Here is a 16,517-nt window from a genome sequence, read left to right as displayed (position 1 = left end):
AACGATGGGACGCAGGCCTTTCCTCCAAGGTGATGACGCTTCTCAGAATTGTGGATGGTTCAGCCATGCTGAGGCTTCTCCCAGTGGCATTCAGTCTCGCCAAAGTGAGGTAAGTGCATGTGCCTCGGAGTTCAGATGAGGTGACCCAAAGATGGGACGCTGGCCTCTCCTTCGAGGTGATGACGCTTCCCAGCATGGTTGATGGTTCAGCCATGCTGACGCTTTTCCCAGTGGCGTTCAGCCTCGCCAAAGTGAGGCAAGTGCACTCACCTCGGAGTTTCGACGAGGTGGTCCAAAGATGGGATGCTGGCCTCTCCTCCAAGGTGATGATGCTTCCTAGCATTGTGGATGGTTCAGCCATGCTGAGGCTTCTCCCAGTAGCGTTTAGCCTCGCCAAAGGGAGGCAAGTGCATGCGCCTCGGAGTTCAGATGAGGTGGCCCAAAGATGGGACGCTGGCCTCTCCTCCAAGGTGTCGACGTAATGTGACGCATGAATTCAATCATGGATAATTTTATTGAATTTTAATTGTTACATAAGCTGGGAAAGATCGTCCATCGAGGTAGTGCATTCATTGATAATAGATTCGGAGGTGCTCAATGTTCCATGGACGGGGTTGTGCCTTGTCGTTCATGTCTTCAATCCAGTAGGTTTCGGGTCGGATCTCCTCTCTGATTTCATATGGACCTTCCCAGTTTGGGCCTAGGGAACCCGTGCCAGGTTCCTTCAAGGAGAGGAAGACTCTCCTAAGGACCAAGTCGTTGATTCAAAATGACCTCTTCTTTACCTTCGAGTTGAAGTACTTCGTCATCTTTCTTTGATATGTGCCAAGCGTTAGCTGGGCGTCATCTCTCTTTTCATCAATGAAGTCGAGATCGCACCTGCGAAGCTCGTCGTTTGTTATTTCACTGAAATGTAGAAGTCGTGGAGAGGAAAGTCCAACCTCAACGGGGCTCATCGCCTCAGCCCATATACCATGAGGAATGGTGTTTCCCCTGTTGGGGTCCTCGCGGTGGTTCGGATTGCCCAAAGAACCTATGGCAACTCAACCACCCAAACTTCTTTTGACACATCAAGCTTCCTTTTTCAGGACGTGCTTGATTGTCTTGTTCACAGCCTCAACCTGGCCATTTGCTTATGGGTGGTGAGCCATGGAGAAGTGCTTCTTGATGCCAAGTTCTTCGCATAAACTTCTGACCTTCTTGTTGTCGAACTATCTACCATTGTCTGAGACGATTGAGTAGAAAATCCCGAACCGGCATATGATATTCTTTCATAAGAACTTGGAAGTGTTGGCTTCTGTAATTTTAGATAGAGGTTCAGCTTCAACCCACTTCGTGAAGTAATCAATGGCCACAATTGCGAATCTCGCACCTTCTCTGCCTTTTGGTAAAGGACCTATGAGGTCAACACCCCACTTTGAGAAAGGTCAAGGACTGGAGACCGCGGTCAAATCTTGCAATGGTTGTCTTTGGACAGGGAAGAATCGTTGGCATTTGTCACATTTTCGTACAAATTCGAGGGCGTCTCTCTTCAGGGTAGGCCAGTAGTACCCCTGCCTCAGTATCTTTTGTGCTGGAGATAGACCTCCAGAATGGTTACCACACACACCCTCATGGACTTCTCTTAAGATGTAGGCAGCCTCTTCTCCTCCTACGTATAGTAAGAGTGGAGAGGAGAAGCTCCTCTTATAGAGTACATCATCAATGAAGAGGAAATGGGCTGACCTCCTCCTTAGCTTGTAGACCTCGTGCCTGTCAGTGGGAAGTACCTGGTCCTTGAGGTATGCCACGATGGATTGCATCCAGGTAGGAGTCCCAGTGACCCATATTACATTGGGGGCCTTGATTGATGGCATGAGGAGGTGCTCTATACGGACTACTGTGAGTAGTTCGGAATCCTTGCTACTTGCAAGTCTGGAGAGTGCATCCACATATGCGTTTTTGATGCGAAGGATCTAGATCAACTCAAACTTTTCAAAGGATGGGATGAGGTTCATCACCATTTTCAAGTAGGAGGCCATCATTTTGTCCCTGGCTGAGAAGTTACTGTTGACTTTGCTAATGACTAGCTAGGAGTCACTACTGATGAGTAGCCTCTTTACTTGCATTTCTTTGGCTAACCTAAGGCCCGCGAGAAGTGCTTCGTATTCTGCTACATTGTTGGTGGCTTTGAACCCAAACCTCACCGTCGAGGTCAGCTTGTGACCTTCTGGGTTGATGAAGACAACTTCAGCACCTGAACCGGCGTCCCCAGCCGACCCATCAACGAGTAGGTTCCACGTTGGGGGCTCGGCTTGTTCCATAATTTCGTCCACCTCGGGTAAGTTGGCGAATTCTGCCACAAAGTCAGCTAAGGCTTGACCCTTGATGGCTGACCTAGCCTTGAACACAAGGTCAAACTCACTTAACTCCACCGCCCATTTCAATAGTCTCCCTGAGGCATCCGGCTTTTGGAGTACTTGCCTTAGGGGAAAATTTGTTAGCATGTGGATAGTGTGGGCCTGGAAGTAGGGTCTTAACTTCCTGGAAGTCGTGATCAAGGCCAAAGCTAGCTTCTCCATATCGGGGTAGTGGGTTTTCGACGATAGGAGTGCTTTACTTGTATAGTAGACGGGGAGTTGGGTGGTTTCCTCTTCTCGGGTTAGAACCCCACTAATGGGCTCATTGGAGACGGCTAGATACAGCTGTAGGATTTCACCGGGTTTCGGTTTGGAGAGGAGGGGGCCTGCCCTAGGTGCCTTTTCAGGCCCTGGAAGGCCTCTTCACATTCCTCATTCCATTAGAACTTCTTTCCAACTTTTAGCACTTTGAAAAATGGGAGGCATTTATCCGTAGCCTTGGAGACGAAGTAGCTAAACGCGGCCACTCGTCCAGTCAAGCTTTGCACCTCCTTCGGCTTTTGGGAGGACCTCATCTTGCATAGGGTCTCAATCTTCTCAGGGTTGGCTTCAATACCACGCTGGTTGACCATGTATCCTAAGAATTTGCCGGAGGCCACTCCGAAGGCGCATTTGAGGGGGTTGAGCCTCATCCTATATCTTCTTAAGATTTGGAAGGTGCTGTTGAGGTGCGTTATGTGGTCTCCAGCTTCCAAACTTTTTACCAGCATATCATCTACATAGACCTCCATTATCTTACCGATGAGGTCCACAAACATTTTGTTGACGAGCCTTTGATATTTGCTCTGACGTTTTTCAACCCGAAAGGCATCATCATGTAACAGTAAAAGCCTCGGTCTGTGATGAAAGATGTGTGTTTCTCATTAGCCGGGTGCATGGGGATTTGATTGTGGTTGGAGTATGCATCGATGAAGCTTAATAACTCGTGCCCAGCCGTGGAGTCTACCAGTTGGTTAATCCTTTGAAGTGGAAAGCTGTCCTTCGGGCAAGCTCTGTTGAGGTTGGTGAAATCGATGCACACCCTCCACTTGCCATTGTGTTTCATTACTAAAACTGGATTGGAGACCCACCTCGGGTAGGTGGCCTCCTGGATGAAGCCATTCTGGATGACTTCTGAACTTCTTCCTTCAGGGTCTCGTACCTCTCAGGATTGAGGGCTCTCCTTTTTTGTCTATGCAGGGCAGCCTTAGGATCAATTTTCAGGTGATAGCAACTGACCTTGGGGTCTATGCCTACTATATCCTTATGCCTCCAAGCAAAGATATCGATGTTCCTACTTAGGAAATCCTTGAGTTTTTCTTTTGCAGTGCTGGACAAATTTTTGCCCACTTTTAATAATTTGGATGGGTCTCGGGGGTCCACCGAGAAACTCTCAAGTTCCTCAACTGGGGATGCTTGAGGTTCATGTTCAATTATGCGGGGGTCAATTTCATTGATGACCACTACTTTCGGATGAGGTGGTGCGTCAATCATTTCAACATCTTCCGGTTCGACAGGAGCATCACCTGGGGCATCAGCCATGACTACATCGGTAATGATTATGTGGATGTCCCAGGGCTCTATCTTTCTGATGGAGATTAAATAACATTCTCTTGAGCCTCTTTGGCCGCCTCTCACCGTTGCCACCCTATTTTCAGTCGAGAACTTCATGCATAGGTGGTGGATGGAAGTGACAGCTCTCAATTCTTTCAAGGCCGGTCTACCCAATACTCCGTGGTAGGTCGATCGGCTATCCACAATGAGGAATTCCATGAAATTCATCGTGGTTTGGGAAGATTCTCCCATCTCTACTGCGAGTGTGATTTTTCCTCTCAGAGTAATGTTATCTTCGGTAAATCCATACAAAGGAGTGTTGGTAGATGTTAACTCATGGTCCAGTATCATCTTGTCAAAGGTGGATCCGAATAGAATGTTGACGGAACTATCATTGTCAACTAATATTCGTTTGAGCCCATTCTGGGCTATGAATGTTCTTACCATCAGTGCATCGCAGTGGGGATAGTGAACCCCTTCAGTGTCCTCCTGGGTGAAGACAATAGGTGGAACTTAATCTCTTCGGGAGCTGTGGCCCACAATATAACTGGTAAGCGGGGGCACTTGGCCTCACGGGCATAATTCATTTTGGCATTTCGCGTTTCACCGCCTACATAAAGGCCTCCAAAAATGGTATCCACCTCATCTTGAGTTTGTCGATTTTTTCAGTGTCTGTGCCCTTCCCTGGGCCTTTCTGCTTCACGCTCCCTTCGTCGCGGAGAAACATCCCTTTGACGTGGAGCGACCTCTTAGTGCCCAGGTCGGTTATCGTACCTTGGCGAAGGCCTGTTCGCCTGGGGTGAATCATTTCTATCCCTAGGGGGGTTCTTGTCGGGAGTGGTGACCATAGTCTCGGCAATCTGCTGTGTCGTGTCCATAGGACCGATGGTATACACAGTATCCAGGCAGGTTTTGATTTGACCTATTTTTAGGCCCTGAACCTCGGCCTCGGCCTCTTCCCCTACGGGATCCTTGCGGATTTCCCATCTATTGAGTGTTAGTGATTGGGTTGATATCTTCTCATGCCAGCGTAGGGACGGCGTTAAGAGTGGTGGTGGCCAGTGCTTGCCCAGAACTCTCATTACTAGCTTGGTTCATCTGGTAGTCTATCAGGTGGGAGGTCGGCACTTTAGCACGCTGCTTTTGAGGAGGCGGGAAGCCTCTATTCGCTCTGTTCCTATGCTCAATCAATTATTCATTGATGATTTCCTATCTCATCATTTCGAGTAGAACACTATAGGTGGTGGGATCTTGATTTTGCACGTCCTTCCAGAACAGGGTGTTCATGTTCAGACCTCCTCTCAATGCAGATAACGCCTCACGGTCGGTGACTTGCACACAATATGTCATCTCATCGGTGAAACGTGATAGGAAGCTCTTTAGGGACTCTCCATGTGCTTGTCTTATGTCTTGGAGACGTTGGATGGAGGCCTCTCCCTTTTTGCTCACAACGAACCTCTTCAAGAAAGTCGTCTTGAATTCAGGCCAACTTCTTATGCTCCCAGGTGATAACTTACTATACCAAATTTCAGTTCCTCCACTAAGTGTTAAGTGGAAAGCTCTGGATTTCACAGCTGGGGTGGCGCCTCTTAGGCTCATGTGAGTCTTGTAAGCATTGAGGTGCTTCTCTAAGTCACCTCTCCCATCATACTTTGGTATTTTTGGCATAACATAGTGGTTCAGGACCTGGGCGCTCCTTAGTTTCCTTGAGAATGGCAAGTTTTTGTCATCATCGTCCAAGTCACAGGACCTCTGCTGCTCATCAGAATCATTTTCTTCAGCCTCACACCTCGGCTGTTGGTGAGAGGTTCCGAGACGATTCCTAGCCTCTTCCTCCCTCCTTTGGCGCCTATTTCTAGGCGGAGCAACACCGAGGGCATTTTCATGCCTTTCCTCCGGTTATTGAGGCATTGGAGGTGGAGGCGGTGGCCTTGTCCAAGGCTCGTGCTGCTGTTGTTGTCTGAGCCTCGGTTCAGCGGGACTGATTCTATCAAATACACTGCCTAACCTCCTATGTCTTTGCTCTTGCTCATACGGAGGTTGGGAAGTTATCATGGTGAAAAGGGGCTTCAATGGGTCGGCCAGAGGCGTAGTTGGAGGAAACGTCAACTTCTACTTCCCTTTCAAATGGGCTTACACCTTGGCTATAGTCCGGCGAGGTAGCCCTATGGCTTTGAACTTCATCCTCTTGCTGGTATTGCCCTTGAGGGGCGTATGGAGGAATAGGGAAGCCTCCCTGGCTCTGCATTTAGGCCATAAGTTCCCTCATAACCATGTTTTGGCTAGCAATGTCCTTTATATTAGCTGCCATGACGGCCATTTCTCTTGACAGTCGGGCCGTCGTACGCATTCCACCTCTTCAGTGATTATGATGGGGTCGGGGCGGGGCAACTTTTTGCCTCGTTTAATTTTTTATTTTTTATTTTACATTTTGAAAGTTTCGAATTATGTTATTATTAGAGAATAAAATACAAATTTAAAATGAGATTTTAACGGATGAATTATCTAGAAATAAAATTATTTTTAATTTTTTTTTTTTACTTTTTCTTCACGGGACGAGGCATCCTCACCCCGCCCTATGACGAGGCGAGGTAAATTGTCATCACTAGTCTATGCCGAGCTGCTGCTTGAGGGGGCACGTTAGCATTTTCTCTTACTCTCCTGGGGGTATATCTTCGTTTGAACTCATTTTCCTTATGTCTTCCCTTCAAATTTTTGCTAAGTCGTGGGGCTTCCTCTTGTTTTTTTCAAGAACAAATCATTTAGCAAGGGGGATGTCCAAATATTCCTCTTTAACAAGCTTTCACCACAAGATTGTTCATGGTTATGGTATGGTTTCCCCCAAACGACGCCAATCTGTTGACCCCAGAATATGTTGCTAACAGATGCCGGACCCACTTGTGCACACGTAAGCGAATGTCCAACACACAAAAACTTGTGGACAGTCTAAAACGGACAGATCAAGGGCGTGGGAGTAGCTCAACGGCACGGGACAAGAACGTTCGGAATCCGACGAGATGGTCGTAGACCGATTGTACAATAATTACCAATCGATATTTGTAAATGTATGTCTAAATATATATGAACTCGTTTGTGTTGCATGATAATAAGAAAGAAATAGTTGAGTTAAATATGGTTTCTTGTATGGATTCTTGCATTAGCCTTTGTATGGGGTACATGGAAGAGTATTTATAGTGTCACTAGTTAGATTGTGACCTTTGGTTCGGGGTACACGTGGCCTCATTCGGTTAAGTTACATGTGAAATTGTAGGCATCAGCCGTACCTAGCCTGTTATACATTTATTGATTGGCAGAGCCGCCTCTACTAGTGACAAGACTTAACAAATACATGATCAGCTTAAAATTTAATTTGTATGTTCCAATTACATGTTCATTTCCTCAGAGGCCAGCTTACCATCTCTTTGAGGAGGAACCAGAAAAGAAAGTCTGTAATAGTACCCTTGATCGGTCAGAAAAAAAACACTATCATTTGTTTAGAAAGGAATATGGTTGTTTGATGTGGAGATAGGAACGGAATTATGGTCGATGGCTCAATTTGGAGGGGAAAAAATTATAAATCTGCGAGACAATTTAGCTCATAAGCTGTAACGACCCGGGTCTCTGTACCCAAGCCGTTAGCTTACGTACTGTCCGCTTCGGGTGGGCATTGCCCTTACTTACCCCTCAGGGCTTTTTGTCGCGTTCCACAAGATTCGAACTCATAACATTTCCCTTAAGTAAGAATAAGTTGAATCCTGGTACCAATTGGTGGTACTAGGATTCAACTTAAGTATTACGTAAGGGAAATGTTATGAGTTCGAATCTTGGTGGACGCGACAGAAAGCCGTGAGGGGTAAGTGAGCGCAAGGCTCACCCGAAGTGGACAGTATGTAAGCTAACAGTTTGGGTAAAGAGACCCGGGTCGTTACAAAAAAACGCGCATTTTACATCACGAACACCATTCGAAAAATTAACTAGTGGGCCTCAATTTATTTTGCATATGTGTCGTGGAGATATTATATTTTATTTTAGGTTCATTCTAGTCCATATTAGGGAGGAAGTGTTGCGGAAATATTGGTAAATCATAAGTGTGATAGCAATCTCCCGAGGCTAGCCATGAAGCGTCATCTCTTTGAGGTTGTTTCGTAAGCCCTTAGTATTGCATTTTTCGATGCTAGTTATGAAGTCTTGTCTCTTTGAGAAAATCCAAGTTTATCTGCATATTAAAATGCTATTTGTAAGCACTCATTTATTGGAGCGATTCTTATTTCAGAGACTATCTATAAATTATTTCAAAGGCTATTTATAAGTATTCATAGCCCTCGCCCAATTGACAACTTATATTTTAAAGTCCGGCCTGCACACAAATGTACAACTTGAACTTGGGAGATTGTTTAATTAAAATAAATGTACAAATTATAAATTACATGACATGTACGTGACAAAAGGGGGTCCACAATGGGGACTCAAAAATCGATTATGTTAATTGGATTTGGCTGATTAAATTAAACATGTTCTTGTACTTCAGTATGATTCAACGGCCCATCTTGACTTATTTTCCTCCTATATGGTTAAGTCTATAACATAAGGTATGTATTCTAACTAGGATGTGCATTTTTTCTTGAAACCGAATAGAATCGATCGGTTCGATTTCAATTTCTCTACTAAACAGGTTGATTTTGGGATTATGGATTGTGAATCGGTATGTCTTGGTCCGATTCATTTTACCACCTTGAGAACTAATAGTGAATTTGGTTATCTCAAATCTCTCCCTCTCTCTCTCTCTCTCTTTTTTAATGCATTGCACCAAATCTTTGAAGATTATATCCCAAATTATCTAACGTCAAATTTTCATTTTTCATTTGCTTCTTATTTCCTTTACATCAATCAAAATTCAAATTTAAATAATTTTATGATTTTTGCCTAATGTTCAATAAAAATGCCTAATAAACTATGTATTTTTGCATGGTCAAATAAACTACGACAATACGCCCAATTTGCCCCCCATTTTGTAGAAATGAAAATGGATGAAATAGTGTTTTTTGAAAAAATGAGTAGCATAAAAAGAAGAAAAAGTTTTGGTTTATGTGTAATATTATTTTGTGAAAGATAGTGTGGTTGAAAATAGGATAGAGAAAAATGAAATGAAATTAATGAATGCAAAATGGGGGTATGACTGAGAAATGGTTCCCACTTTTCCCTTAAACCAAACGTTGGTGATGCCTTTGTGATTGTATTATACATTTTGCAATTGCCTTGCATTGACTTCGTATGAATCTGAAAAAGATCATTTTTGTGCCAAAGGCTGTTACGATAATATGAAACGTGTGTCATTAGTAAAACAATAATTTTCTGCCCAATGAATAGTGTGTGTTTCTCATTACCAGCGAATTGTTTATTCAAAACAATAAGCTCAAATCTAACATACCATTTTGATTTTGTAACTGTATGATTGCCCTATAATGTGTGAGTTTGAGGATGGTTGAGCCTTCGCTCACTTTGCATTCCCTTTTATTGAATCTTGTACGAGTTTTCTATTTATTATGCTTTTATTAGTGTTAAAATTGTAGATTTTTTAAAACTTGTTAAAGATTTCAAGTGTTTGGTGAAGTTCGATCGTTTGGTTCATTGCAATTAAAAGATTTTATAATAACTTTTTTTTTCTTTAATTTGTTAAAAAAAAATTTGTTCTTTAATTTGTTAACCATTTAGTTTTTTTATTCGTTTTGGTGTAAAATGATAATTACAATTAGCTTCATTTAATTTTTTTTGAGATTATGCTTTATTCAATTATTTCTTGTTTAATGTTCTAAAATTTGAATTTTTGTAGTTTGGAATACCTTCTAAATGTGGAGTTGAGAAGTGTAATTCTCACTTTTAGTCATTATCTTGATTTTTTTTTTCATTTTGGAAAAAAAATTCCATCTCAAACATAGTAAGGAGTGAAAATAATATACATTGATCAAGACTTAATTATAATTAATTAAATAATTAATATTTTCTATAATTATATATAAGATATATTCAATTATTTATCATATCAATGGAATAAATGGGTCACTTTACAATTCAACGTAAGGAAACGATATCGTTTTGTACTGTAAATGTAGGTAAAAATGGATAAAAAAGAAATTTAAAAATAAAATTTAAAAAATTATTATAAAGTTTTTTCACATGCCACTTCACTATAACCATCACATCCACTACAATATTTCTCAATTTTCACACATCACTTCACCTCATCCAATCTATAACTGATAAAAAAAAAAGAAACTAAATGATTTAACGAATTAAACAACAACAAAATAACAAACAAAAATAAAAATAAAAAGAAACAAAAAAAGTTATTTCAAAGTTTTTAAATTAAATTGAAATAATTAAAATAAAAAATAGATAATATTTAATTAAAATTGAAAAAGTTGCGTTCTATCATAAAAACAAAGAATTAAAAAAATTTTAAATCGAACAAAAAATTATTTATAATTTTTTACGATGAACAAAACAAAAAAAATAATATTTTCAAAATAATTTGGAAAAATTATTTATAACATAAACAAAACCAAAAAAAAAAAAAAGGAAAAAAAATCTCTCTATGCACAGAGAGATTTCATTTACTCTACGTGCACGAAATGTTTCTCCATCCATCCCACATTATTTTATTTTTTTGGTTTCATTTTGTTCTTTTATATTGTAATTCATTTTTTTTATCAATTTAAAATTATTTTTAATTCTATAAAACTTAATTTTTCAATTTTAACTAAATAATATTTATATATTATTTATTTAATTTTCGTAACTTTCTTTTATTTTGTTTTTATTATATTTTTTTGATTTTTTTTTAAAATTTCTATTTTCTTCATATTATAAATAATTTTTTTCGATTTAAGATTCTTTTTTATTCTTTTCGTTTTATAATAAATGTCATTTTTTAAATAAATAATATTTATTTTTAAATTTAATTATTTCAATTTAATGAAAAAACTTTACAATAACATTTTTTTTTTTGCCTTAATTTGTTAAATCATTTAGTTTCTTTATTCGTGTTGGTGAAAATGATTGTTACAAACTAAATGATATAAAAAAAATTAGAGAAAAAAAAATTGCAAACAAAAATAAAAAAAAAATTACAGGCAAAAATATAAAAAGAAACAAAAAAAAAGTTATTATAACGTTTTTAAATTGAATTGAAATAAACATAATTAAAAATAAATATTATTTGATTGAAATTGAAAAAAATTGCATTTTATCGTAAAACAAAAAGAATTAAAAAGAATTTTAAATCAAAAAAATTATTTATAGTATGAAGAAAAAAGAAATTTTAAAACAAATTTCAAAAAATATATAATAAAAATAAAATAAAAGAAAGTTACGAAAATTAAATAAAGAATATATAAATATTATTTAGTTAAAATTGAAAAATTAAGTTTCATAGAATTAGAAATAATTTTAAATTGAAAAAAAAAGTTAGTTACAATATAAAAAAACAAAATGAAAAAAATAAAAATAAAAATCCCATTGTGTCATCCACACACATTTGCGCGCACACACTCCGTGCACGGAGAGTAAAAAATACTCTCAGTGCACAGAGAGATTTTTTTCCCTTTTTTTTTTTTAATACATTATAAATAATTTTTTCAAATTCTTTTGAAAACATTAATTGTTTTGTTTTGTTTATCATAAAAAATTATAAATAACTTTATTTGTAGATATGAACTTTTGCAATTTTATACATTCAATTTTGGAAGAGGAAAGTGTTTGGCACTCTATTATTTTGTAGATTTCTTTTTAATAGTTAAGTGCTCCATTTTCCTCCCCCATCTCATTTCTATTCATTGTGGGGGCAAGGATGCATGAAAAAGTTGAGCTATTTGCATGGATGATATATCAAAGAATTTGTTCAAAATGGAGTACACTAATTGCAAAAAATTAAATTTGCAACAAAAATTTAAAGATCTTCTATCATTTTGACAGAACGAGTAAAATGGTAAAGATGTATCTTTAATTATTCCTTGCTGGCTTCAACACCCCACTACGAATTATGTTATAATATTTATGTAACTGTGGTTAATTATTTTTGAGAGAGAGGAAAAAAAACTATTACTAAGAGAAATTCGATTAGTAAATTCTTGAATCTCAGGAAGCATCTAGAATAAAAAAAATAAAATTATACTTGAGAATGAGAAATTAACCAATTTTTCTTTTTAAGCAAGTTGTGCATTATGTCCGAATAAAGTTCAACAAATGTCTATATAAAACTTAAATTTTAATTCTATAAAGCTTAATTTTTCAATTTTAACTAAATAATATTAATATATTCTTTATTATAAAGTTTTTAAATAGAATTGAAATAAATAAAATTAAAAATAAATATTATTTAATTAAAATAAATATTATTTTATTGAAATTGAAAAATTGTGTTTTATCGTTAAAACAAAAAGAATTAAAAAGAATTTTAAATTAAAAAAATATTTATAGTATGAAGAAAAAAGAAATTTTAAAACACTTTTCAAAAAATAATAATAAAAACAAAATATAAGAAAGTTATGAAAATTAAATAAAGAATATATAAATATTGTTTAGTTAAAATTGAAAAATTATGTTTCATCATGAAAAGAAAAGAACTAAAAAGAATTTTAAACTGAAAAAAAAATTATTTATAATGTAAACAAAACAAATAAAAAAAAAAGGAAAAAAAAATCTCTCCATGAAGAGCCTCTTCGTCCGATGATCAGACCTCAACATTTCAATCTAATAGAAGCAATAATTTTAGCTTCCAATTCGTCAATATATCAACGCCCTCATCAAGTCCAACACCATTGAGCTCAAACTCAACTTATATTAACAGCAACTGTACAAGTCATGAAGATGAGAAGAGAGCTACTGTAGCAACATGTTAAATTTCGATATTCAAGATATATTGGATGCAAATGAATTTATGTAACTTCACTAAGAATGAATTTATCTTAGTTAAAGGTTTTTCAAATCCTCTGTGCTTGGCTTGAACTTAATCTCCTGTTAATTTAATTTCTTTAACACAATTTTTGCTATTTTCCGACAAGGAAACAACATTCTTTAAATGGTTGTTCGTGCTTCTTGTGAAATTTCCATTATTAGCTTAAAATCCAAAAAAATTTCTTATCTTGTTTGTCACATATCTTACTCTATTCATATATTAAAATTATTTCTGTGTCAATTATATAAAAAAAAAAAAAAAAGATCCAATAGTATATATATATATTTAAAAAATTTAATAAAAGTCAATTCAAAAAAAGAGAAAAAAAGGAAAAAAAGGTACACATTAAACTTTAGAGAAGAGAAGAAGAAATAAGGTGCGATTTCTGTGAAATGTGGAAAAGTAAAGAACTTTGGGTGAGAAAAGGGAAATATCACTGTATCCATTAGACAAAACTAAATACAGTGTTGTTTTTTCTCAAATGTCGGGGAAACAAATGAAATGGCTACAATGCGATAAAATGGAATAAATAAAAAAATAACTACAGTGAGATAAAATGGAACAATTCATTGTTGATTTCTATAATAATTTCACATTCTCCTTTATATATTAGGGAAATTATTTTTGAGAATAAAAACTATTACTAAGAGAAATTTGATTAGTAAATTCGTAAATCTCAAGGAAGCATTTAGAATAAAAAAAAAATTATATATAGAATTTACTACACACACTTGAGAATGAGAAATGAACCAATTTTTCTTGTTAAGCAAGTCGTGCATTACGTCCGAATAAAGTTCACCAAGTTTCTATATAAAACTTAATTTTTCAACTTTAACTAAATAATATTTATATATTTTTTATTATAAATTTTTTAAATTGAATTGAAATAAATATTATTTAATTGAAATTGAAAAAATTGCGCTTTATCGTAAAACAAAATGAATTGAAAAGAATTTTAAATTGAAAAAAATTATTTATAGTATGAAGCAAAAAGAAAATTTAAAACATTTTTTTAAAATAATAATAAAAATAAAATAAAATAAAGTTATGAAATTTAAATAAAGAATATATAAATATTATTTAGTTAAAATTGAAAAATTAAGTTTTATCATAAAAAGAAAAGAATTAAAAGGAACTTTAAACTGAAAAAATAATTATCTATAATGTAAACAAAACAAATAAAAAAGAAAAAAAAAGGAAAAAATCTCTCCATGCACGGAGAGTAAATCACCCTCCATGGATGGAGAGCCTCCTCCATCCAATGATCAAAATTCAATATTTCAATCTAATAGACGGAATCATTTCAACTTCCAATCCATCAATATATCAACACCCTCATCAAGTCTAACACCATTGCACTAAAACTCAACTTATATTAACAGTAGTGGTACAAGTCATGAAGATGAGAGAGAGCTACTACAACAACATGTTAAATTTCGATATTCAAGATTTATTGGATGCAAATGAATTTATGTAACTTCACTAAGAATGAATTTATCTTAGTTAAATGTTTTTCAAATCCTCTGTGCTTGGCTTGGACATAATCTCCTGTTAAATTAATTTCTTTAACGCAATTTTTGCTATTTTCCGACAAGGAAACAACGTTCTTTAAATGGTTGTTCGTGCTCCTTGTGAAAATTTCATCATTAGCTTAAAATCCAAAATTATTTCTTATCTTGTTTGTCACGTGTCTTACTCTATTCATATATTAAAATTATTTTTGTATATATATATAAATATAAAAGCCAATTCAAAAAAGAAAAAAAAAAAGGAAAAAAATTACACATTAAACTTTAGAGAAGAGAAGAAGAAATAAGTTGTGATTTCTGTGAAATGAAATAAAAGTAAAGAACTTCGGGTGAGAAAGTGGAAATATCACTGTACCAATTAGACAAAACTAAATACGGTGTCGTTTTTGCTCAAATACCAGGGAAACAAACGAAATGGCTACAATGCGATAAAATGGAATAAATAAAAAAAATGGCTACAGTGAAATAAAATGAAACAATTCACTGTTGATTTTTATAGTAACTCCACAGTCTTCTTTTTATACAATAGGGAAACAATTACTGTCTTGTTCCTAATAGGATTTCGTACCCCCTGCTCCAAGAATTACATCAAACGTGAAGCAAAACTCGCAATTCTTAAGACTATTCTGTACTTGGCTGAATCCCATAATGTGTTTATGGTTGATGATGCAGGAACGTAATGATGATTTTCAATCTGACTAGTAATTTCATATTTTATTTTTATAAATTTTAAATATAAAGAATCAGGATCGAACCTAAATTTAGTTGTTCAATTTCGATTCAATTCTATAATTAAATATGGAATTAATTGTTCAATTTCTATGATGTCCATTGGTATTCAATTCGATTTTCTTTAGAATATGATTGAACCAGACCTCGCGCCACTTCTAAATTTTAATCTTAGTCAGATCCTCCTCATCCATTTCTTGCACTTATTCTCTTTTGGCTTAATCTTTGGAGTGGAAACAGTTAAACCATTTTATCAATCAATGACTTTTGCACCTCAATGGTGTGTTTCAATGCATGGGTAATGTTTGTGGACGGGAGGTGGTCGAAATTCTTTTGGTCGCTTGATCTCACCAATTTTTAAGGTAAAAAAATCCTATAAAATTTTGTGAAGTATATGCATTAAAAATATGGACACTAATGTAATTAATAAAGTTGGAGAAAAAATGTGTAACGACGTTTATATTCCCTTAAGAAAAATCTGAAAATGTTACGGCCGGGCCACGGCAAAAAGAAGTCGACCAGTAAGGACGCGGAAACTGCTAGAGTCGACGGTTGACTCGTAAATCAAAATCAAGATGTACAAACTACAAAGCATTCCGTTTACTCGAATTGTCAAATTCAAGACGGCCAATCGCATTGCTCTATAAATTCAAATGAGATTCTTGAATTTCTAGAATAACAGAATTGAGACATACTATTTTTTCTTTCCCCTTAAACACTAAGGTATGACAATTAAGCGGATGCAATAAGAACTTTTAAAATACAACAACTGTATGCTTGATAGTTTAGATTAACCAATATTTGAAAAAAAAAAAGGTTTAAATTATTAAAAAGAAATTGTAGTTTAAAAGCAAAATAATCGTCGTCTAATTGAAGATTCTGTAATAGAAAATTTTGCTTTGTATCTAAGATTTTATCAATTTAATATGAACAATTTGATTTTATTAAAAAACGTTTGATTGAACCACTTACCCTTGGGCAAAATAAGGGCGAGGACACTTAAATTATAGGATTCAAATTAATTCCTGTTTATTAATTTGTGAGAGGTGATTGCATGCTTTTCAATCGTTCTCTTTCCCTCTCCTACTTTTACTGTCAATGGGGAGCGTAATTTTGGAATAATTCTCTCATCCAGGGCCACATGCGTCCCCTCCAATAGGGGCACCACATAAGCGCCTTGGATTTCTAGCATTGTTGAGTAATTTTCTATCCCAATTCAAACCGAATCCAATCGAAATGAGATTTTCGCTCTTAAAAGGGCAATAGAGAGAGGACATGAATCAAGAAATTAGAATTGGATTGAGATGTGGATCAAGGTCTCGTCTCACAACCCATCGCATCAAGCTCCTATTCGATGATCATTATTTTGGGGGG

The sequence above is a fragment of the Olea europaea genome, chromosome 17 (assembly GCF_002742605.1).
Source record: "Olea europaea var. sylvestris chromosome 17, O_europaea_v1, whole genome shotgun sequence".
Classification (NCBI taxonomy): Eukaryota; Viridiplantae; Streptophyta; class Magnoliopsida; order Lamiales; family Oleaceae; genus Olea; species Olea europaea.
Note: the sequence above shows the minus strand (reverse complement) of the source record.